This window comes from Populus nigra, chromosome 4 (assembly GCF_951802175.1).
Source record: "Populus nigra chromosome 4, ddPopNigr1.1, whole genome shotgun sequence".
Lineage (NCBI taxonomy): Eukaryota > Viridiplantae > Streptophyta > Magnoliopsida > Malpighiales > Salicaceae > Populus > Populus nigra.
This window is the reverse complement of record NC_084855.1, coordinates 19,683,642-19,711,032: the sequence shown is the minus strand read 5'-3', so window position 1 is coordinate 19,711,032 and position 27,391 is coordinate 19,683,642. Positions and strand designations below refer to the sequence as shown.

The window sequence follows — 27,391 nt, the reverse complement described above, 5'->3', positions numbered from 1 at the left end:
AAACCTTTATACATATAATCCATACAAAAAACATCTCTAAGAGGTGTACTAATTATAAACCCTTTATCTAACTTAATTGGTTTCAGTTTTAGATTACTTTCAAACCACTTAACTATGAAAGAATACATAGCCACATGATCAATCAAAGCATAAACTTGCTAAGAATTTAAAACTAGTGTACTTGCTACAACATTCGAGGCAGCTCGAGCCTCCTCTTGGGCCATATGGTATACTTTTTCATGAGCTCTATCTCCTTGAGATCTAGGTCTACCTCTGTTGCCACTAGCCTCAAATTTGGCAGGCCTTCTAGGCCTGTTCACAGAAATGGACTACTATTGGCTCTGCATAGATTGCCTATGTCCCTTTATCTGCTCAACTACTTTACGAAGACACTCTCCTTGAACAATCCTTTCTTCCCATAATAGTGGCATCTTCGACCTAGATACCAATAATCTTTTCATTTATGGCCCTACTTTCTATATACATAACATCGCACTAGCAATGTTGAGCAATCCCTCAAATGTCTTTGCTCACATCTGACACACATAAGATAAGTGATGGTCTTTGACTCTGTAGGCCCCCCCAACCAAACTAGTTCTGGATCTCGACTGCCCCTCAATAGCTCTACCACTAGTCCTATGGTAAGACTCAACTATCATCCTCCCCTGACCAAGATTCCACTTATTTTCTTAAACTAGTTGAAAGGCCTTGTCTTGGTCTTTTTTGGAAAAGGGGGTCTACCAGAAAAATCAACATCCTTTCTTTTACTCTCCACTCCCAACTTGTTGGCCCTTAATAATGTATACTTCTTAAGTCTAAGCTACATTAATCATATCTCCAACCATCTATAGAGTTATCGGCCCTTATTGCAGATCCTGTCTAAATCCTTCTTGTAGCTTCTCAATCATGTGTTGCTCAATAAGAACATGATAAGGGACAAATATAGAAAGATTATGAAGTCTCCTTTCATATTTCACAATTTCATCCTTTCCTGTTTTAAAGCCAAAAACTCATATTCCTTCATCTTCTGATGATATATTAAATAAAAATTATTTTCAAATTCTATTTTGAAATCACCTTAAGTTAACACCTTATTAGTTTTCCTCATCTGTATTGTCTCCCACCATGTTTATGTACTATCAAAAAGTAACTGAGCGACACAATTCCTTGGGTACTGCTATATGAGACAATGTCTTTTCTACTTTCTTAATCCATCTCCCAACAATCTTAGCTTCTTGTTCTCCCAAAAAGGGCTCATATATCATTTCTCTAATGTTTTTTACCAATATAACTAGAGTAACCACTTGGTTTATAGGTGTTAGGGTTGCTAATGCTATTAGGCTACAATGTTAGTCATGCATTTTCTTACTAGCCTTACGAATAGCTCTAGAATAGCAGGATCCATAAGGGTGTGAGGGCTCTAATAGGAGCCATGGGTGGGGGCATAACTGCATGCCCCTGATGATCAAACCTCTCAGGTTATGCCACTCTAACTTGTCTAGAAGCTATATCATCAGGGAGTCCCAACGACCCTACTTGATGCGAACCATCATGTGGTCAAGCAACCCTCAACAAAGTAGATAACAATCTAGAAAGCCAAAAAACAGGTTTGATAGAACCTTGACCTAGAGGTAACCTTGTACCTAAGAACCAAAGGTAATGGAAAAATACAAGAGATAAACCTGTATCTAAGAATCACAGTTATCAAACCTAGCCCGGGGGTTAAACTGGCCAAGAGGCTGGGTCCCGAGTTACACGGGTTGACCTAGGTCAACCCAAAAGAATAAAAAAAATGTTTGAGGTTTTAATATTTTATATGAAAAAATTAAGAAACAGTTGACGTGGATATAGATTATGCATGTTGTAAATAATGAAGTTTAAAATATTATTTCAAAATGTTTTTTATCCCACATTAAAAAGATACTATCTTATTCTTTCAAGTTGAAGTATTTAAACCAAAAAGGTTTTTTGTCCCATACTAAAGAAACATAACTTTTTTCTTGTGAACATAGAGTATATACTAAAGGGCTATAAATTTCACATTGAAAAAATAAAACATTATTCTAGTATTTACATAGTGAACTTTCAAATGGATTAGTAACCAACTAAAAAAATATAGAAAAGAGGTTTCTAGCTAGGAGAAAAAATATATTTTTAAAAAAAGGTTTTTATCTGGTTTTACCAGGTCACTCGGGTTTCGGGTTAACCCGGCAGATCGAATGGTTTTTCCCAAGCCAATTGCAGGCCTGGGTTTTGAATGTCACAAACCCAACTAAGGCCCCAGGTCCTAGGTTGACCTGCTGGGTCGGGCCTAGTCTGATAATTATGCTAAAAACCCCAAGTATGTAAATAATACCACGAAACCAGTTAATCTTCAATAAACAGTGTACAATATTTATCCCTACAAAGAAAGGTTGATTTGTCACAAACAAACAAAATAAAAACTCACGTTTATTCTTAAAAGATTTTCTGAAAATCTCAGCCAAAAAAACATAATATAGTCTCCTCTAACTAACCTTAATGGACCTCTTTTAGGTTGCAAGTTAATGAACCTAAACTAGTAATCAACTAACATAAGTTCAATAACAAAATAAACCCCAAAACAATGTCTAATAATCTAGAACAAACTTGAATTAAAAACAATTATTCAACATTAAATAAGTAAATCAAATAGGATAATAAAAACACATTCTTGGCAGATTTCCAGTCCTGACTTCAAATACATCATTCTTTCTCGTCTAGATGAATTATTGGGCCTACCATATATGGTTGATAAGCTTAAGATGTCTAATTTCCAGAACTTAAATTGTAGAACAATTCCACATATAGCTCTATACATGTACCAAATAGTATACAAATGTCTAGTTTAGCAAAATTGACAAGATTTGTCTTGTAACTTTACCCCTCAAAAATATTATGTTCCTGAACTTCGTTTGAACTAAACATTTACTAGAATATGGTTTCATGTGTCTAGTATCTACCAGTAAAATTATAACTCATTTCGATATACAGTTTGACAAATATGTCTGATCTCGCAAAACTGTTCAGCAAACATTTCAAGATCAAATTCAGACCTGATTTGGTTTGTATCATCCCTCCCATCTTTAAAAAGATTTGATCTCTAATATGTATCATGGAAAACATATTCTAAGGACAATAAATTTGTACCAAGTTAAAGCATAAATGATCATCAAAACTAACATGAACCTTGTTAGTATAGAAGGTCCCCCTGATATACAAGCTCTCCTTTTTTACCATGTTATCCTTCTTCAATTTCAATTGCTTCTCGTATATTTGCTTAGGTTTCAAAGATATATAATTGTTTCAATGTCGCGATCGCACAAATTAATTACCCTAACTTAAAACACAACACACAAGATAGTATAGAGCAAGCAAGGGTTCGATTCCACGATGAAGGTTCAAGTTAGATTTTTATGCTATATGATATACAATTTGGAGGCTTTGGAAGTTATCTAGGCTAAAGCAAAAGAAAACAGAAAACTATCAAGAAAAAATTAAATAAAACCAAAATTTATCAAGAAAACAAACTTTGGTCAGAAGTAAACATTCACCAATAGAAATCAGAACTGATCATAGAAATGAGATGTTAATTTATACTCTGATATCTATCTTTTTTTATGTTGATTAGTTAACATATCTGTTGTATAACTAATCCTAATTCGTACTAGTAATGTAATTCAATGACAACCTTTAGAACTAGATGAGTTAATTAATCTAGCCAACATAATTGTCCGCAGTTCATATTTGATTTGATCAATCAAATGTTTTTCCTAAGATTACTAATCTGGATCTGCCACATTATTAATCTCAGTTGCTTCACAAGTTTATATACCACAACTCCGATTTTGATAGCAAACTTATCAATAGATTGTTCACAATAATAACTTAAAGTTCGCTCTAGCAATTAAAATAAAAAATAATAGGAAATAAGCATAAAAGAACAAACATATTCATTCATCATATAAATTGAAAAGAAAATGGTAAAATAGATCTCACAGTTCTTGAAATCCGAAGGTTTTTGTGTCACCACCAGAAATTTGCTAAATAGCAACAGATTTACCGACGGAATATTTCTGTCGGTAATTTGAGGTCGAAATTATCGACGGACAATATTCTGTCCGTAATTCAGTCGGTAACTACCGACAGACAATTTCCGTCGGTAGTTACCGACTGAATTACGGATGGAAAAGTTTCTGTCATAAAAAAAAGTGGGTCGCTGACATGGAGGTTTTGGCGGGTTATTTTTTCAGACGGAATCACCGATGGATTCAAAAAGACAACCCATACAACAACCACCATTTATATTACTGATGGAATCACTGACGGATTTGAAATGGCAGATCCGTACGGTGACGTGTCAATTGTTCCGTCAGAATCATTGACGGTTTCACCGACGGAGTTTCTGTCGGTGAAACCATCGGGAAAAGTTAATATATATCCACTCTACCAACCCTCTCCTCCCCTATTTCTCCTTCTTCTTCCTAATCCCAGCTCTCCCCATCTGCAAACAACCAGCCCCCCTCCCCCCCAAACAAAAATCTCCCTCATATCAGCACAACAAGTTATATTTCTTGAAGTTTTGTGGTCACAACATCCATGTTCTGATTTACCAACAGATTTTATCAATTTCTGTAAGTAATTCTATCTTTTTAAATTTTAACATTTAATTAAATGTCAATTTTATTGTTTTTTTAGTATATGTATTTTGTTAGTAAATGTACATGTTTTATTGTTATTTCTCAAACAAACTTGTAGTGTATGAATGTATAATTCTATACCTGTTATGGTTTGTTTTAGATTTTGTAAGATTGTATTTGTTTGTGAATTGTTAAAACTTTATGGAACTACCGAAGTACATGTGTTGTTTTGAAATAATTAATAGCTTACTTAATGGGTCCGTTTAAAGTTTTATCAATGATATTGCGGAGTGGTAATTTCTGTAAATTTATATATTTTAATTTGTATGGACGTTGATAAATGATAATGAATATTTAATATTTATGAGAAGTTGTGATTGGTTTGTTGGATAATCTCGAGGTAAAGTAATATTTTTGCAAGTTTATTTACGTAACTTAGTTAATTAATACATTATGTTATCATAATTTTATAGAGGTTTGATATAAATCATGGATGATCGTTCATGGATGTATCGAGATTCACCCCAAGGATTGCAGAGGATGGATTATTGTAACGGGGTTCAGGATTTTATTCATTTCGCAACATCTATTCCTAGAAATTTTATTGGAGGCGGTATTAGGTGTCCATGCAGGAAGTGTCAAAATAAAAAGTATCTGCATCCAGATGTTGTAATGATACATCTTCTACACAAAGGGTTTATGGAGAATTACCAATATTGGTATGCACATGGAGAAGTATATGTTAGTGAGAGGAGAATGGAAGAAACGGTGGTTGGGTCTACTTCTAGTGCTAGCAACGTGCATGAAGCAGCAAATGACAACACTAATCCTTACAGAAATATGGTTATGGATGCAATGAGAATGAATCAAGGTAATGTCAGTCAATGTCCAATCATAGAAGAAGAACCTAATGTAGATGCAACTAGGTTTTTTGATTTGTTGAAAGATTCTGACGAACCATTATGGGATGGCTGCACGAACCACAGTAAATTATCGGCCGTAGCACAGGTGTTCACCATCAAGTCAGATCATGGGTTGAGTGAGGCCGGGTATGACAAGATTATTGAATGGGCAAGAAGCATTTTACCTGAAGAGAACAGGCTGAAAGAGAACTTCTATGCTGCGAAGTCCATGATGAAACCCCTCGGTTTAGGATACCAGAAAATTGACATGTGCCCTAACTTCTGCATGTTATACTACCTTGAAAATGCTGAGATGACCGAGTGTATGACATGCGGGCATTCCCATTACAAACCTAGAACTGGCAGGGAAAAGACTCTAGTGGCATATAAAAAACTTAGATACTTCCTGATCACACCTAGACTGCTCCTTATTTTTGTTGGCCGGTCATACTCACAGTTTATAACTTGCCACCGAGAATGTGTATGAGGCCGGAGTTCATGTTTTTATCTATTGTCATACCTGGTCCAAGCAGCCCGGGGCGGAATATAGATGTTTGTCTTCGACCGTTGATTGATGAGTTCGCGCAGTTGTGGTCCTCCAGAGCTCTGACTTATGATATATTGAGGAAACAAAATTTCCATATGAGGGTGGCTTTGATGTGGACTATCAATGATTTTCTAGCTTATGGAATGCTTTCTGGTTGGAGCACGCATGGGAAACTCGCATGTCCATACTGCATGGAAAACAACAAGGCATTCACGCTAGCAAATGGAGGTAAAACTTCTTTTTTTGACTGTCACCGTCGCTTCTTGCCACTTAATCATAGGTACAGAAAGAACAGAAAAGATTTCTTTGTTGACAGAGTTGAAAAAGATGTTGCATCCCCGCATCTTTCTGGTGAAGAATTGCATGATGTTGTCTCAAAGTACGGTGACATTGTGTTTGGCCTGAAATCAGGTAAGCAAAAGTTTTCTAGTTTTGGTTTGACCCATAATTGGGTAAAGCGAAGTATCTTTTGGGAGCTTCCCTATTGGAAGATCAATCTGCTCCGCCATAACCTTGACGTCATGCAAATAAAAAAGAACATGTTTGAGAACATTTTCAACACCGTCATGGATGTGAAGGGGAAGACAAAGGACAACATCAAGGCTAGATTGGATATAGCTTTATACTGTAACCGTAAAAATATGGAGTTGGTTTATGATGAGTCACGGTCGCAAAACCAAGAGCAAGCTTCGTGTTAGAGAAAAACGCACAACTGCTAGTCTACAAATGGCATAAGAGTCTGCGTTTTCTAGATGGACATGCATCGAACATATCAAGGCTGGTTAATATAAAGGACTGCAGATTGTATGGAATGAAGAGATATGACTGCCACGTGTTTATGCAAACATTCATCCCATTAGCTTTTCATGATTTGTTGCCAAAGGGAATATGGGATGCACTCACGGAGATCAGTCATTTCTTCAGAGATATATGCTCCAGCAAGTTGAATGTTCATCATATTGAAAGGCTTCAAACGAATATCATCGAGACACTATGCAAACTTGAGATGATATTCCCTCCATCATTTTTTGACTCAATGGAGCATCTCCCTATACATCTGCCATTATAGATGGATGTACCCATTCGAATAGTTAGATATTATAGTTGCAATGTAATTCATATATAAAAGTATTTTATATGTTTTTCTTAATTGAAAATACTTGATTAATATTTCAATGCAGGTACTTGTTTAATCTCAAGAAAAAGGTTAAGAACAAGGCGCATGTTGAGGCTTCGATATGTGAGGCCTATATTGTTGAGGAGATCTCAACATTTATCTCGTATTATTTTGAACCTCATCTGAGAACGAGAATCAATCGCGTTCCATGGCATGATGATGATGGCGGTGAAGTGCCTTCCAATGGGAACTTGTCAATATTCTCCAATACTGGACGACCCACACCTAAAAATGCCATAAGAGGAAGATATTTGTCGGAAATAGAGTTCAAACAAGCACACAACTATGTTCTATTTAACTGTGATGAGCTGAGACCTTTTATTCAGTAAGTTTATAATAATTAAACTTTGTTAGTAATATACTGTTAATTATATATTGTAATATCATACATTTATCATCACTTGTAGGCAACATCGACAATATTTGCTCTCCAATAACTCACAGCTGACCGAATCCCAGATCTTTCAATTACAAGATGAACAGTTTGCCACGTGGTTCAGAACACATGTAAGCATTATCACAAACTCATTCTAGCTTGCAAAATTACTGTACATATGCATGTCATTACAAGATTCTCGTTCATTTACTGTTTATTGATGTACATTACATACAAGGTTTATCAAATGGGAAGGAGTGCACCTCAGTCATTGTCTTCACTAAGCCTGGGGCCTGAAAGAAAATGTAAGTGCTACAACGGGTATTTTGTCAATGGATATATTTTCCATACTGAAGAATACGGGCAAGGAAGAAAGACATACAATAGCGGTGTTTGTGTTAAGGGATCCATTAGTAGTGAGTTAGAAGTTGACTACTATGGTAGATTAGAAGAGGTCGTCGAACTGCAATATCATAACGAACAGAATAAAGTGTTTTTATTCAAATGCTATTGGTATGACGCGACTGACAGAGGAATCAGAGTTGATCCGTACTATGGTCTGGTGGAAATCAACTCAAAAGCTAGACTCCGCAACATAAACGATGTCTTTGTTTTCGCAAAGCAATGTCAACAAGTTTATTACACATACACCCTTTCATTTAGAAAGGATTGATCAAGAATGGATTGGTTGTTCGTTTTAAAAACGAAACCCTGGGGTCGTGTCGAGGTTGTTTAGGATGAGAACGAAGACACAAATGTGCGAGATGAAGTCTTTCAAGTTAGTGAGCTGGTTGAACCATATCAAGTTGCTCCTTCGATTGAATTGGAAGAAAATTCAAATTTTCGTGTTTTCGATGATAGTCTTGTTGATGTTGATGCAGAGGAGTTGAATGTTGTTTTGAGCTCTAGCGGACAAGCAAATATGGATGAAGAAGACGATATCCATATTGAAGATTGCGATGAGGGTGATGATAATTCAATTGATGACGAAGAAGCAGAAAATTCTGACTAACAATCAAATTTAAGCCTTGTGTAAAACCCTTTCTTTCATGTAATTTAGATTATGGATGATATATTTTGTAACACGAAATATTTATTACTTGAAATAATTACTTGAAATGCCACAATCACGAAATAATTACTTGAAATAATTATAGATCATGGATGATATATTTTGTAATACGAAAATACATACTTGAAATGCCACAATCACCGACGTCGATACCAACGGATTAAGTCCGTCGGCATTTCACAGAGAGTTCGAAAATAATTACTTGAAATGCCACAAACACCGACGTCCATACCGACGGATTAAGTCCGTTGGCATTTCACAAAGAGTTCGAAAATAATTACTTGAAATGCCACAAACACCGACGTCTATACCGACGGATTAAATCCGTCGACATTTCACGGAGAGTTCAAAAATAATTACTTGAAATGCCACAAACACCGACGTCCATACCGACGGATTAAGTCCGTCGGCATTTCACAGAGAGTTTGAAAATAATTACTTGAAATGCCACAATCACCGACGACTATACCGACGGATATAAGTATGTCGGCAAGTTGTCGGCGGTTCAATTTTACAGACAACATTACCGACGGACCGCGTGAATTCCAAAGGGTTGTGCATTAAATGCATCTCTGACCGCGTCAGTTCGCCGGCGGAATTACCAACGGACCATGAAAAATATGGAGGGTCATTAAAAATTTTGGTATGAAATTCAAAAAATACCGAAGGATTTTTGACACGTTACCGACGGAATAAATTAAAATAATAATTAATTTTATATCCGTCGGTAAAACTGTCATATAAGTTTTAGCAACCGCCCATTCAGTTCATTTTTTCTTCTCCTCAGCATTTCACCGATTTTCTCCTTAGTTTTTCACCGATTCTTTTCCTCTCCGTTCTTCAAAGGTTTCACCAGCAATCTCTAGCAATTTTTCTCGTGAATCTCCATCAGTTTAAAAGGTATGTATGTTTTTTGCTTTAAGGGTTTTTTTTTGCTATTTTTTTTTGGTATGTTTTTTGTTTTGGTGTATTTTTTGTGATGTAGATAAAGTCTATAGTTTTTTTTTTGCATAATTCATTGCTAAAGTCTATAGTTTTTTTTTTGAATTTATTGAATATTTTTTATTGTTATATTGGCATAATTATTATTAGTTAATTTGTTGAATATTTATTGTTAATGTTGAATTTACCATAGAATTAGTAATTGAATATGTTTGAATAATTATTAATTTTACTCTATTATTGCATGATTTGTGTTTAATGTTTTGCATTTATTTTGATTGTTATTCTAGAGTTTTTTTTTTAATTTATTGTTTTGTTGTATTGGTATAATTATTGAATAAGTTTTTGAATTGTAATTGTTAATGTTGAATTTACCTTAGTATTAATAATTGAATATTTTGGAATAAGTGTTAATTTTACTCTATTATTGCATGATTTATGTTTAATTTTTTTCAATTAATTTTAATTGTTAGTCTACAGTTTTTTATTTATTTATTGAATATATTTTATTGTTGTATTGGTATAATTATTGAATAATTTGTTGAATTGTAATTCTTAATGTTGAATTTACCTTAGGATTAGTAATTGAATATGTTGGAATAATTAGTATAGATTGGGTCAATTGGTTGTGGCTTTTGTTAATATGTGCATGTTTTTGGATTTAGGTAGTATCCGGTATAGGGGAGGTGCTGTCGAATTTTTTTTTAACATTTAAATTTAATTATATAATTATTTGTATAAAATTATGGAGATGCATAGAATAAAAACCAAAGCTGGTCGCTCACGAATGGTCGCAGCTAGTTCGTCTAGCAGCAATGATGATATTTCCTTAGGTGCCTCTCAAGAAGAGGCACCTACACCACCTGCGCCGTCAACCGATGCTGCCTCTTCCAGCGGTACTTCACAGCGCAGAGGCGGCATGCCCTCGTAGCGGAATCAATTTACCCGTAATTAAGAGGTACAGTGGAAGGATGGCCATTTAAGTAATATCATCGGCGTTTAAATCGTCGATGGAGATTCCATTGTTTCAATGGAGTCAAATATCCAATGCATGGTTTGACAGATTTCAGGTTGGTGTTAATTTATAATTTTTAGCTTATATCTAATAAATTATTAATATAATTGTAAATAAATTATTGTTTTTATTTAAACTTGTTTATTTATACACAGCACAAATTCTGCTGGGACAGTGAGCATAACACTGTTGTGAGGAGGGTGTGGGAAAATCACGCGGCAACTAGGTAAGATCGAAAAAAATACAAGATTTTTTTAGACTAAAATTTATGTTTCGAAATGTAATTTTTGGTTGCGTGAAGTAGGTTGCGTGATTTTTGGTATGAAGCACAGAAAAGGGCAAAAAAAACCGCGAGGGATAGGGGTTTCCAAGGCTGGAACGATGTTGCGGTTTGGAGGGATTTCAAACCGATATACATCCCGGAAGATATATGGCTGCACTAACTTGAGCACGTGACGTCTGAGCGGTTCACACGACGCTCACAGTTCAGTGCTGGCAACCGGAATCGGCCAATTCATGGCTCGGTGACAACGCACACTAGCGGCTCCGTTCCGTTTGCTGCACATATGAAACGGATGGTAAGATTAATTTAAATGAAATATATCATTAAATTAAGTTGTTGTTAATATATCTTTTTTCATTATAGGCTACGTCTCTTGGACGTGAGCCGAGCCTAATGGAGCTGTTTATGGAGACGTACGTGCGAAGTCAAGACCGCCAAAAAAGGGTGCAACAGTTCGTTGATAACCGTGCTCAACATTTCGTGGTATGTTTGTTCGACCATTTTATTTTGTAAGTTATTATGTAAGTTATTATGTTTATTGAATTGAATATGATAATTACTTTTTTATTTTATTTTAAGGAGACCTATAATAATCGGTTGAGGGAGAGATACGGGGACGATATTTTGACCCATCCGGAATTCGATCCGGATTTGTGGATGGACGTTGGCTCGTCAAGTGGACCCGATAAAAATCGGGTTTACGGGCTCTCCAACACTACGGTCGAAAACTTGCGGTCGACCCGTAGTGTTTCAACCGTTGGGAGCTCCTAATCAATATCGAGCTCCCAATCTAAAGAGTTCGTGGCTTTGCAGCAACACACGGCTCAGCTCACCGACAAATACGACCACCTATCAGCGGAGTACGCACAACTCAAAGCATCTTATGCACAACAAAGAGCGGAGTCTGAGCAAATCAAAGCGTCTCAAGCACAACAAAAAGCGGAGTATGAACAACAAAAAGCGGCTTATGAATAGCTTCGCGAAATGGTTATGAACATGGCAAATAGTGGAACATGTGCACCTAATCCTTTTTGACCGTATAACCACCAGCCTCCTCCTCCAGGATCTCCTCCTCCTCCTCCAGCTCCACCTTTATATTAATTTGTAATAAACATTATTTACCTTTAAAACTTCATTTAATATTTTTTTTAAAACATATTCAGTTTGTAATGAATATTATTTAACTTTGTTTTTTTTATGTTTAATATAAATTTTATTTGCATAATTGGTTTGTATTACAATTAATTTATATAGTTTTATATTATATATCCTAAATAATTTTTTAAAAACAAATTTAGAAAAAAACTATTACCAAGGATTTTACCGACGGATTCATTCGGTCGGTATTTTAAACACTCACCGACAGACTTACCGACGGAATTAATCTGTCGGCATTTAACAGTAGCTGCCACACTTACTGACGAATTTACAAACGGATATATTCGATCGGTATTTCATATACTCACCGACAGCTTTACCGACGGTTAGTTGCCGTCGGTAAATCACGATATCACCGACGGACTAAAAATCCGTCGGTATATTTCAAGCGGGAATCTTTTTTTTTTTGCGCGCAAATTCCGTCCGTAAAACCATCGCAAATGATTTTTTTTGTTTTGCCGACCGATATAGCAATGGAATCGGAAATCATCGATGAAAGGAAAGCATACAGACATAATCCATCGGTGATGACGTCGGTAAAAAAATCACCGACGAACTTCTAATCACACACCGACGGAATTTTTTTCGTCGGTAAAACTGTGAAATGTTGTAGTGTGTCCTTGCAACCAAGAAAAAGAGTGTAGCCTTGCATGTCTATTGAACAATTAATCAAAAAGAGGAAAACATGAATTCAGGTTTGTTAGAGGAAGGGAGTGTTTTTCTCTCTTCTGGTCACCCCCCTCTTGACATGACCAAAAGATTGATGTCTTCTTCCAAGTGCAGGAGTGTCGAAGTAATAAATAACTCGGCAAGACCGGGGTTGAATCATAGGGAAGTTATTTGTATAAATTATAAACAACAATAATACAACAACAATAGTAACAATAATACTAATAATAATAATAGTAGTAGTAGTAGTAGTAGTAGTAGTAGTAGTAGTAATAGTAATAGTAGTAATAATAATACCAATAATACTATTAATAATGATAATAATAAAGATGATGAAAAAGAAGAAGTTGATGAGAACTTTGAGATGGAAGATTAACGTAAGGATTAAACAATGATAACAACAAATGTCAAGGTTAGAGGATCCACTAATGGTATTTCAAACAAAGTATAGTATAAACTCTTATTATTTAATTGGAAACCACACACAAAGGAGGTTCCAATCATATTATAAATTGTTAACATGATTACATTAGTTATCTTATTCGAATAATGCTAATACTTGTAAATGTTGTCAGACATTCATGATTATAACTTATGTTAACAACAAATCAAGTTCCTTTCATAGCTCAAGTGTCGGTTATACCATACAGTATGGGCTATGAAAGTGTCAAGTATTTGTTGTACTAAGTGTTATACAACATAAATCTAGATTAACCATTTAACAAGCAAAGTATTAAAAGTGAACAAGATAACAAATATAAAGCATGTTAGTATGAAACATTAAGGTCCATGTTAAGTTTATATTATACTTATTCTTACACCATTAGTATAACCTTTTCACCTTGACATAATAAACTTAGCTAAACATAATGAAATAGATAAACATAAATAAACAAGGAAGGGAAATAAAGAGCTTAAGCAAGAGATTAATATAAGCAAAACTTAAGCATTACAAAAAAAAAGAGAGCAAGAGCATGATCTTGATCTGAACACCAAGATGCCTAAATGCATGACAAATGCCTCCTTTTATAGGTCAAAATTTGGAACTATTGATTTGTTGACTAATTAATGAGTGGGTGGCCACATCTTGACTTGGTGACAATCCTTATCTTCTTGTCTGCCAAAAACATCATTGATAATGTCAGAATTTGAATAGATTCTCCCTTGAAAGTTCTAGGAAATTGTCTCAGCTTCCCAGGAAAAAAAGTATGAGGTCATTTGAACTTCTAGAACTCGAGATATGGGCTGAACAATAAACAGTGTGTGGGCTGTAGGACAGATTCAGACTTCTCCGTTGTTGCTATAATTTGGACTTGAAAACGACCTTTTTAAATCTTGGGCTCCACATGAAAGTTGTAGGCCTATGTCTTATCTTTCCATCCATATAAAATGTACCTAAATTGAAGATATATAACTCCAGATATGACCTAATTACCGAACAGTGTTCCAGTTTGGACTGCACCAACATCTCTTTTCTAAGTTTAGCCCTCTCTTTATCCTTTCAATTTCAGTACTTAAACTCATCAATCAATCCTTTCATTTATATGATAGGCCTGTATTTAAGATGAGCATTTACCATAAATTAAAGGTATCCTATAGTATCAGACTTGTTATTATTATAAAACATGATTTAGTTGAGTTATTGATACTTCAAGTGCAAAATGATGATATAAAACATTGATAAAAATGCACTTTTAAGTATTAATCACTTCTCTTTTTCTATTTTCCTTCTCTCTTTCTTTTTATACCCTAGGAAACCTTGGTCTCTATTTTACAAAATTGTCCTCCCTTAAGTAGACAGTTTACATTTAAGTACTTTAATAACTATTTTCCTAAAAAAGTATAAAAATCCCTACATGAAATCTTCAAGATTTGACTTAGAGGAGCTAAATTGCTAAAATAAAAACTTGGATGTCGATTTGGATGCTTCGAGAAGTAATTTGGACTTGTTTCTTCACAAAACATGTTTGCTGACATAATTCATTTGTAATCTTAGAAAACTCATATGTCCCTTATATGAGATCATTTTTTGCTAAAATACGGTATGTTGATAGGGCTTTGAGTTTGGAATCCAAAACAATTGAGTTTGCATCAAATGGATTTCTGTAACTTAATATATTCAAGTTGGAATGACTAAAGGTCAACATTGGCAGATTGCGACATTTGACTTTGAAGGCTGCGATTTCCATGGTCTTTCTTATTTTATTTTCTTGCTTTAGATTTCCAGAAAGGTGTGAATGTTAGCTTTTTAATTTAATGCCACTGAAATCACTTCATTTCGACCTCTAGAGCTCACGCTCTCCACAAAACATCGTCTCAATGTTAAATCCACCAATTACCTCCAATTTACTTTTTTTGCATCTTTAATCCAAAAGAATATCAAGGAATTTTATATATAAAACATAGGCAAAACACTAATTAAATGTGGGTGAAACTTTCGAATTATATGGTTGCATCAAATATCCCCACATTTAGCTCTTGCTCATCCTTGAGAAATGATAGATAAAATCAAATTGAAAATAACTATGACCAATCCCTTAATTTCCCATCAATGTCCTAGAATATATGCATTATAAACAAGAATACAATCAAGAATGATATAGAGTATAGATTTTCATGAATTCATTTACATGCAAACTTCAAAACTCAATTAATCATTGAGAATTAAATGAAATCTATGTCATGCCCAAAGTGATAGGTCATCTCATTGATATATACTCCAACACTCATGTGTTTAGGGCTTTTGTATTTAAATCTCTCAAATTCAATCAATGAATATGTTCTACCATAAGCTTGCTCTTCAATCTCATCTCCATTACTAAAATATTACAAGCAATGCATAAATTAAAAGGTCTTATGTTTTTTTATTGTAATGAGGCTAAGGTTAAAGTGAGGTAAAAGAAAAGGCTAAAACCAAAGGAAGTAGAGCATTCTAAAAAAAATTGATTTTTCAAACAAGATATTTCATCAAAGCACGCAAATTTTCCATCTTTAAGTATCAATATTTAACTTCTTTTGATTTGAAGCTCCATCAACATAAAATTTTAAGAACTATGAACACAATGGAACACTTTTCTTTTCTTCTATTTTATTTTATTTTATTTTATTTTTCTTCTTTTTTTCCACCTTAGGTAGCTTTGCCCATCCTTTCATCAAGCATCACTTTTTTTTTCTTTTCACATAATTTCCAACCATAACCCATGAGATATTAACAAGTGTATGCTCTACTAATCCTTGGCCAGTGAAAAAGAAAAACATATAAAAAGTTCAATTTTACACATAGATAAAGCAAAGAAAAGATAAACAAGCTAAAAAGGAGCTCACTAAGGATAATATGTTTTAGGCTGGCTTTTTGGTTCAAGTGGTTAAAATTCCTAATGCCTTTATCATTTTCATGTACACATGTAATGTGAATGTAATCTCAACAAGATATAAAGCAAGTTCTAGAGATACATATCATTAAAAGAATCCATAATTAAAGAATATATTGTTAAGGCTCAAAAGCTTGCTTTCGTATAACACTATAAAGTCAACATGTCATATTGTCAAAGTCAATCCATAAACCAATTAAACGTTAAAACTTGCATGCACACTCATTCATTTGATTTATATCTTCATCTATCTCAACTAATTCTCATACATAATACTCATATTCTCATAAACCAACGGGAGTTCAAAAAATAAAACTTAGCCTTTAAAAAAAATAAAGAAAACAAAAGTTATCTCCGTACCCCTACACTTTAAACACAACATTGTCCTCAATGTTGAAATAAAAGAAAAGGAATATAAGAGAATAAAAAAAATAAAGTAAAATATGAAAAATAAAAGATAAAGGAAAAAGAAAGCAAATCTAATTTTTTCCCTATTTGTGTTGGGTTGCCTCCCAGTAAACGCTTTCATTTTATGTCATTGGCTCGACATGTGACATGCTCATTCTTCATAGAATGGTTCATCTAACTCCACAGAAGTGATGAGTTCTGTTGTCTAACCTTCATAGAAAGGTTTCAAGCGATGCTCATTGACCTTGAGCACTTTGTTTGTTTCTAAACTTCTAATTTCAATTGCACCATAATGAAAAACATTAGAAACAACAAAGGGTCCAATCCAATGAGAGCGCAACTTTCGAGGAAAAAGTTTCAAACGCGAATGATATAGAAGGACTTTGTCTCCAACATTAAACTCTTTTCTTGTAATCATTCGGTCATGAAGACTCTTGGTCTTTTCTTTGTAAATCCTTGCATTCTCGTAAGCATCATTATGTATCTCCTCTAGCTCTTGCAATTGCAACTTCCTTGCAATCCCAGCAGCATCATAATCCATGTTACATTATTTAATGGCCCAAAAAGCTTTATGTTCAAGCTCCACCGGTAGATGACATGTTTTTCCATAAATCATCCTATAAGGTGACATTCCTATAGGTAATTTGTAAGCAGTCTGATAAGCCCAAAGTGCATCACCAAGTCATAGACTCCAATCTCGTTGGTTAGGTTACACTGTCTTCTCCAAAATGAACTTGATTTCTTGATTTGAAATTTCAGCTTTCACTACCTCTATCATAGGTGGATTCAACCTCCTTTGCATTTTCGTCGTTGGTTTTGCATTGTCCTCCAATAGTATGTGATGCATACACATCGAGGGACTAATGCCCTTGATGTCAGCTAAAGTCCATCCAATGGTTGTTTTGTGATTGCTCAACAACTTCACAAGATTTTCCTTTTGTGCACTTGTCAAACCTTTTGTTATGATAACGGGAAGTGTATTGTTGTCACAAATGAATACATACTTTAAATTATCAGGTAAAAGTTTCAATTCTAACTCGGGGGCCTATAAAATGTATGGCAACAACATTTTATGTAAAATTACTAAATCAACAAAGACATTACAAGGGGGAATGGTTTGCAAAGCTTGCAAAGTCAATGTTAATTCTTGCATGTTTTTTGGAATACATATGTGCCTCTCAATCTCTTTTATCTCAGTAAAATCATAGTCATAGCTTAAAGCCACGCTTAATCCATCCTCATAATTAAAATAAAAAACTTGTCACACACACTTATCAACATGGTCATAACATGTGATAGAATAAACATTGTTGTAAGGATATTTCATTGCATCATGAAAATTAAATTCAATCCTTTCATCTCGTACTTCCATGGACAAAGTATCCTTACCACAATCAATTTTTGTATTGGCAGTTTTTAAGAATAGTCTCCTAAACAATATAGGAGTGTTGTTTAAAGAATCTCAAGAATCACGTTCCATATTAAGAATATAAAATTCGCATGGAATAACCTAACTATCAATCTTGACTAGGACATCTTCTATCACACCAAGTGGATAAACAAAACTATGATCCGCAAGTTGTATTACTAATCCTTGAAGGGTTTGGAAGTTATCTAGGCTAAAGCAAAATAAAACAGAAAACTATCAAGTGAAAATTAAATAAAACCAAAATTTATCAAGAAAACAAACTTTGGTCACAAGTAAACATTCACCGACAGAAATCAGAACTGATCATAGAAATGAGATGTCAATTTATACTCTGAATATCTATCTTTTCTTATGTTGATTAGTTAACAAATATGTTGTATAACTAATCCTAATTCGTACTAGTAATTTAATTCAATGACAGCCTTTAGAACTAGATGAGTTAATTAATCTAGCCAACATAATTATCCACAATTCATATTTGATTTGATCAATCGAATGTTCTCCCTAAGATTACTAATCTGGATCCACCATAACTATTAATCTCAATTGTTTCACAAGTTTATATACCACAACTTCGGTTTTGATAGCAAACTTAGCAATAGATTGTTCACAGTAATAACTTAGAGTCCGCTCTAGCAATTAAAATAAACAATCATAGGAAATAAGCATGGGAGAACATACATATTCATTCATCATATAAACTGAAAAGAAAATAGTAAAATAGATCTCAAGGTTATTGAAATCTGAAAGTTTTTGTGTCCTTGCAACTAAGAAAAAACGTTTAGCCTTGCATGTCTATTGAACAATTAATCAAAAAGAAGAAAACATGAATTCGGGTTTGTTAGATGAAGGGGGGTTTTCTCTCTTCTAGCTATCCCCTTATCTTCTTCTCTTTTCCTTCTTTCTTTCTTTTTATACCTTAGGAAACCCTAATTTCTATATTACAAAATAGTCCTCCCTTAAGTAGACAGTTTACATTTAAGTACTTCAATAACTATTTTCTTAACAAAGGAGAAATAGCCTTCCATGAAATCTTCAAGCTTTGACTTAGAGGAGTTAAATTGCTGAACTAAAAACTTGGATGTCGGTTTGGATGCTTCGGGATGTAATTTGGACTCATTTCTTCAAAAAACCTGTTTGCTAACATAATTCATTTGTCATCTTAGAAAACTCATAACTCCCTCATATGAGATCTTTTTTTGTTGACATTTGGTATGTTGATAGGGCTTTGTGTCAAGAATCCACACAAATTAAGTTTGCATCAAATGAACTTCTGTAACTCAATATATTCAAATCGGAATGGCCAAAAGTCAACACTGATAGATTGCGAGATTTGACTTTGAAGGCTGCGATTTCCATAATCTTCCTTATTTTGTTTTCTTGCCTTAAATTGCCAGAAAGGTATGGATGTTAGCTTTTAATGCCACTAGAATCACTTCATTTCGACCTCTAGAGCTCACGCTCTACACAAAACATCGAATGAAGGGTAAATCTGCCAATTACCTCCAATTCACTTCTTTTTGCATCTTTCATCCAAAAGTGCCGTCAAAACATAAAAAAAAATATCAAGGCATTTTATATATATAACATAGGCAAGACACTAGTTAAATGTGGGTGAAACTATCGAATAATATGGTTACATCAAAGATTTATTAGTCTTTTATTCATCTCAAATCAATATTTTTTTGTCACTTCATCATTCATAACTCATATCATATTGATAGTGTCTATCAAGAAATAAGTGACTAGCTTGCATTGACACAACATTACATAACACCTCATCACAATATTAACCAATAGAAAAAGGCAGATGAAACCTATTTATTCACTTTCACTTCACCACTATCATTTAACCACTATAATTTATAAAGTATAAGATGTTTGATGGTGTACAAGTTCAACTTCTCACAAATTAGTACTAGCTACATTAGTGCAATTACCACCATCTATAATTAAGCTATATACCTCATTATGATCATGGCATGTTGTGTGGAATATGTTCTGCCTTTAACATTCTAAATCATTCACCTTGACATACATATTAAGTGCTCTCCTCACCATAAGTGTTTGTCTCTTAATCGGTTACTCAACACAAACATCATCAACATCCTTCAATAGTTGCATCTTCTCCTCTCCATCCTCCTCATCAGTCTCAACCTTATTATTAGCTTTCATAACCATGACTTTTTTGTTTGGACACTATAAAGCAACATGACCAAAACGCAGACAATGAAAGCATTTAATGTCACAGTTACAAAATGTAGGAGTAACATTGTTACCTTTAACAATGACCAAGGTGTCTTTCTTCTCTTTAGGGTATTTAGCCTTGTCATCCTTATTCTTTTGTGATGAACCACCCTAGTGTTAGCCTTTCAATTGGGTTTCCAAGGCTTTAGAGGGCCTAAAGGTTGGCTTTGCCAAACGTTACCCTTTCATTTAAGTTGTTTCTCCACATTCACTATCATATGCACCATCTCCTCCAACTTCACATAATGATGCAACTCCACAATATGAGCTATATCATGATTAAGTCCATTCATGAATCTAGCCATAGTAGCCTTCCTATCCTCTTCAACATTAGCCTGAATCTCTAATTTCTACATATTCTTGACAGATTAATCATGAGTTCAAACACGTTGTTCACTCTCGTCCAAATGAATTACTGAGCCTACCATATATGGTTGAAAAACTTAAGATGTCTATTTTTCAAAACAACTTGTATCAAATAGTAAACAGAGGTCTAATCTAATAGATTTGACAAGATTTATCTAGTAACTTTGACTGTCTAAAATAATATGTTCGTGAACTTTATTTGACCTAAACATTCACCAATATGTAGTTACATGTGTCTCATATCTTTCTATAAAATTTCAACTCCTTCTGATGTACAATTTGATAGATATGCTTGATCTTACAAAATTGGTCAGTAGACATCTTAAGATCAAATTCGGACCTGACTTGGTTCGTATCACTACTTGTCTTGACTGAATACATGTCGCAGGTTCATAAGAAGTAGTATCGACTAAGGTTTATCAAATGAGAAGGAGTGTGCCTAAGTCATTGTCTTCACTAAGCCTGGGGCCTGAAAGAAAATGTAAGTGTTACAACGGGTATTATGTCAATAGATATGTTTTCCATGCTGAAGAATACGGGTAAGGAAGAAAGACATACAATAGCGGTGTTTGTGTTAAGGGATCCATTAGTAGTGAGTTATAAGTTGACTACTATGGTAGATTAGAAGAGGTCGTCGAACTGCAATATCATAACGAGCAGAATAGAGTGTTGTTATTCAAATGCTATTGGTATGACACGACTAACAGAGGAATCAGAGTTGATCCGCACTATGGTCTGGTCGAAATCAACTCAAAAGCTAGACTCCGCAATATAAATGATGTCTTTGTTTTCGCAAAGCAATGTCAACAAGTTTATTACACATACACCCCTTCATTTAGAAAGGATCGATCAAGAGTGGATTGGTTGTTCAGGATGTGAACGAAGACACAAATGTGCGAGATGAAGTCTTTCAAGTTAGTGAGTTGGTTGAACCATATTGAGTTGCTCCTTTGATTGAATTGGAAGAAAATTCAAATTTTCGTGCTTTTTATGATAGTCTTGTTGATGTTGACGTAGAGGAGTTGAATGTTGTTTTGAGCTCTAGCGGACAAGCAAATGTCGATGAAGAAGATGATATCCATATTGAAGATTGCGATGAAGGTGATGACTATTCAATTGATGACGACGAAGAAGAAGAAAATTCTAACTAACTATCAAAATGAAGCCCCGTGTAAAACCTTTTTTTCATGTAATTTAGATTATGGATGATATATTTTGGAACACGAAATATTTATTACTTGAAATGCCATAATCACGAAATAATTACTTGAAATAATTATAGATCATGGATGATATATTTTGTAACACAAAATAATTACTTGAAATGCCACAATCACCAACGTCCATACTGACAGAATAAGTTTGTCGGCATTTCACATAGAGTTCGAAAATAATTACTTGAAATGCCACAATCACCGACTTTTATACTGATGGAATAAGTTCGTTGGCATTTCACAAAGAGTTCAAAAATAATTACTTGAAATGCCATAATCACCGACTTTTATACCGACGGAACAAATTCTTTGGCATTTCACAAAGAGTTCGAAAATAATTACTTGAAATGCCACAATCACCAACTTTTATACCGATGGATATATGTCCATCAGTAAGTTGTCAGCAGGTCAATTTTACCGACAAAATTACCGACGGACTTGGCAAATTCCAAAGGGTTGTGCATTAAATGCATCTTTGACTGCGTGATCTTGCCGACGGAATTACCGACTAACCATGAAAAATATGGAGGGTCATTAAAAATTTTGGTGCGAAATTCAAAAATTACCAACGGATTTTTTAACCTTCACCGATGAAATAAATTAAAATAATAATTGATTTTATTTTCGTCGGTAAAACTGTCATATAAGTTCCAGCAACCGCCCCTTCAGTTCATTTTTTCTTCTTCTTAATTTTTCACCTTAAATTTCGATTCTTTTCCTCTCTATTTTTCAAAGCTTTCACCTGCAATCTCTAGCAAGTTTTCGTGTGAATTTTCATCAGTTTAAAAGGTATGTGTTTCTTCTATTTCATTTTACTTTAAGGGTTTTTTTTTTTTTGCTATTTTTTTTTGTTATGTTTTTTGTTTTGGTGTATTTTTTGTAATGTAGATAAAGTATTGAATTCAACACATTATTAAAGTAAGCATATTTCATTCCTAAAGTTTATAGTTTTTTTTTGAATTTTTTGAATATTTTTTATTATTGTATTGGCATAATTATTATTAGTTAATTTGTTGAATATTTATTGTTAATGTTGAATTTACCTTAGAATTAGTAATTGAATATGTTGGAATAATTATTAATTTTACTCTATTATTGCATGACTTGTGTTTAATTTTTTCCATTTATTTTGATTGTTATTCTAGAGTTTTTTTTTTTTTGAATTTATTGTTTTGTTGTATTGGCATAATTATTGAATAATTTTTTGAATTGTAATTGTTAATGTTGAATTTACCTTAGTATTAGTAATTGAATATTTTGGAATAATTGTTAATTTTACTCTATTATTGCATGATTTATGTTTAATTTTTTCCATTAATTTTAATTGTTAGTCTAGAGTTTTTTTTTATTGAATATATTTTATTGTTGTATTGGCATAATTATTAAATAATTTGTTGAACTGTAATTCTTAATGTTGAATTTACCTTAGGATTAGTAATTGAATATGTTAGAATAATTAGTATAGATTGGGTCAATTGGTTGTGGCTATTGTCAATATGTGCAGGTTTGTGCATTTGGGTAGTATCTAGTATAAAGGAGGTGCTGTCGAATTTTTTTTTAACATTTAAATTTAATTATATAATTATTTATATAAAATTGTGTAGATGCGTAGAATGAAAACCAGAGCTGGTCACTCATGTACGGTCGCAGCTAGTTTCTCTAGCAGCGAGGATGATATTTCCTTAGGTGCCTCTTAAAAAGAGGCACCTACACCACCTGCGCAGTCAACCGATGCTGCCTCTTCCAGCGCTACTTCACAGCGCAGAGGCGGCGTGACTTCGCAGCGGAATCAATTTACGCGCAAGTACGAGACACAATGGAAGGACGACCTTTCAATGTAAGTTTGTTAAGGTTTTAGTTTTTTTAAAAAAAAAATTACAACATAATTTATGAAGTAATCACTATTGAATTTATTTCATTTATTTTCAGGTTCACAAACATTGAAGCCGCCCGAGTAATATCATCGGCGTTTAAATCGTCAATGGAGATTTTATTGTTTCAATGGAGTCAGATATCCAAGCATCCTGAATGGATGCCTTAAATCAATGCATGGTTTGACAGGTTTGAGGTTGGTGTTAATTTATAATTTTCAGCTTATTTTTATAAATTATTAATATAATTGTAAATAAATTATTATTTTTATTTAAAATTAATTATTTATACACAGAACAAATTCTGCTACAACAATGAGCATAACACTATTGCGAGGCGAGTGAGGAAAAATCACGTGGCAACTAGGTAATATCGAAAACAATACAAGATTTTTTTTAGACAAAAATTTATGTTTCGAAATGTAATTTTTGGTTGTGTGAAGTAGGTTGCGTGATTTTTGGTATGAAACTCAAAAAAAGGCAAAAAAAACCGCGAGAGATAGGGGTTTCCAAGGCTGGAACGATGTTGTGGTTTGGAGGGATTTCAAACCGATATACATTCCGGAAGATATATGGTCGTGCTATCTTGAGCACGTGATGTCTGAGGGGTTCACACGATGCTCACAGTCCAATGCTGGCAATTGGAATCAGCCAATTCATGGCTCGGTGACAACGCACACTGGCGGCTCTGTTCCGTTTGTTGCACATGCGAAACGGATGGTAAGATTAATTTGAATGAAATATATCGTTAAATTAAGTTGTTGTTAATAAATCTTTTTTCATTATAGGCTACGTCTCTTGGACGTAAGCGGAGCCCGATGGAGCTGTTTGTGGAGACGCATGTGCGAAGTCAAGACCGCCAAAAGAAGGTGCAACAGTTCGTTGATAACCGTGCTCAACATTTCGTGGTATGTTTGTTCAACAATTTTATTTTGTAAGTTATTATGTTTATTGAATTGAATATGATGATTACTTTTTTTATTTTTGTCATAACCCATTTTTGGGTCAGTCCCAAATTCATTTTCTTTTTCTTAAAAACAAAACTGCCCGGTGCTGTTTTGAACGGCACTATGGAGTTCTTTCTTCTCCCCTGGAAATGCAGAGACAGGGGAGAAGAGGATTTTTAACAAATCTTTTTCCCGCTCACTTTCTCTCCCTCCCACTTGTATAAAACCCTGCCAAAACCCATACCCACAAAACCATACCCTGCCAAGAAAAGGGCACCATGCCTTGTGAACAGCCGGCCACCTTACCATGTGTCGCACCCGACATCGCGGCGGCCCTAAAAATAATCTAAATTATGGAAAAAGAACAGATTTCTGGCATCTGGTTCTTTAAGGGGAAAAGATCTGTTTTGTTTGGGGAGTCGCCACCTAGTATTATGGTCACTAGGAACCCTAACTGATCAACAGAGATTCTATAGTTCGGGACTGATTACGTAAAAGGGAAGATATTATCACCCCTTAAACGTTCTGCCTAAGGCAAACTGCATTGCTTTTTTTTTTCTTCAAATGCTAAATTTTTTATTGGTTTACGTTTTGATGATTTATTCACAATATTCCTGACTCTGGCGTCAGTGAATATTTGACTACGGATAATTCCAACTCTGGCGTTGGTAACTATTACGTGGCCATAAAAATAAATTTGGATTAATATATTTTTTATTCATGACCCTAATGCTAGTGAATAAGCAAATAAATTAAATTCATTTTATTACTATTACGTGGCCACACATTTTTTATTTTATGTAAAATAAAAAAAAACAAATAAATCAAAATAAATAAAATTAAATCAGTGTTTTTTTATTCCTGACTCTGGCGTCAGTGAATAAATAAATCAATTTATTTTTCATACATGCACATATATTTTTTTTTGATAAATAAAATAAAATATAATGAATAAGAATAATATAAACTTAAACCAATATTTTACTCCCGACTCTGGCGTTGGTGAATAAACCGGTAAATTTATATTATTTTTATTCATGTTTAAACATTATTTTTTTTTTCTCCTTTTTTAATTTTTTTATTATTTTTGGGGCTGGGCCCAGCTCAGCCTATAGGGGCTGGACTAAGCCCAGCCGGCCCAGCCCAGTCACTGGCCCCAGCCAGTGACCCAGCTGGGCCACAGCACGCATGAACTAGTTTCATGCGTGCATGGCGTTGTGCCAAGGTAATTAATTACCTTGGCACAGTGCCTAATGCACTGAACTTACAAAACAAAAAAAACGAATGAAAACAGAGGAAGCTTACCTTGTTGCAGTTTGCTTCGCCGGAGTGCTAGCGTATCAGGCGGCGATCAATGGCGGCGTTTCGTCAATAATAAGCTAGAATCCTTCCTCCAACCTCTGCCTTTCTGCCCTCTGCTTCCTCTGCCTTTGTCTGAAAAATTGTCCCCGTGCTCTGTTTTCTTAATTCTCCCAACTCTCTCTCGGTTCGTTTTTGTTTTCGTAGCTTTAGGCCGGTGTTGGTGAGGGGAAGCTCATTTTCAGTATGGGGTTCTAAAAGTACTCAAAAAGATGCAGCTGGTCTCTTTGTGTTTCGGGTTTCTTTCTTCTCTATCTCCTCTTTTTTTTTTTATCACTCTCTCCAACCTCCTGCTCTTCGGTGCTGCTCGGTTTATATAGGGCTCGGCGGGTTGATAACGGGCGGCAGGCTGAGGGTCGACCACCATTAAGGCGCCCGTTACTGAAACCAACGGACGATCATTACTGCTGCAACGTTCGGCGTCCTTTACTGTAGAAAACGGTCACTGGGTTAAAGGCGAAGAAGATGAACAGCGTCTTCAAAACGACGTCGTTTGGCCATTTGTCCTTTTGATCCATGCAGTTTTGAAAGTCTTGCAATTAAACCCCTGGTTTAAACTGTAATTGCCCCCCTGCATTTGCGCGCCTTTTTTAATGTAGTCCTTGGATTTTAATTTCGCAATTTAGACCCCAAACTTTAATATTTTTTCAATTAAGTCCCTGATTTAATTAATTTAATTAAATCCAAAGTCTAATTAAGTCTAAAACTTATCAATTCTCCAATTAAGCCCCTGATTGGATTAATTAAATTAATTCCAAGCTTAATTAAGTCTCAAAACTTATCAATTCTCCAATTAAACCCTTGATTGGATGAATTAAATTAATTTCAAGCTTAATTAAGTCTAAAAATTTATCAATCCTCCAATTAAACCCTTAATTGAATTAATTAAATTAATTTCAAGCTTAATTAGATTAATTTCAAAGTTTAATTAAACCCCAAAACTTTCAATCATTTTGCCCTTAACCCAAATTTTAATTCATTCTTTATTTATTTCATTTTACTTGTTTTTTCCATCATTATTATTATTATTTTTTCATCATCATTTTTTTTCAGTAAATAAAATAATAATAATAATTAAAATAAAATGGTCCAAAATTGGGTTATGACAGTTGCCCCCTCTTTATAATATTTACTATGCAAAGATATTTGGAAAATTTCATTTTCCTTTAGCTTTGTGTAGTAAATTTATAAAGAAAAGTAGATACAGACAGAACTTTTGCTTTTTTTTTTATTCTTGAAAACTTTGAAAGCATTAGATTGACACACGACCTTTACAAAGAGATGTAGAAATCAAGAAACAAATCATTTGGAAGACGACCCATTTGTTTTTATATATTTTTTTGTTTTTTTGTTTTTTTTTTGTTTTGTTTTTTTTTTTGT

The 27,391-nt window shown here is 34.1% G+C and overlaps 1 pseudogene; it reads left to right on the top strand.

Moving 5' to 3' along the window:
• Positions 1-557: 557 nt before the first annotated feature.
• The window catches only part of LOC133691752 (uncharacterized), a 57,858-nt pseudogene continuing 31,024 nt past the window's right edge, over positions 558-27,391 (top strand).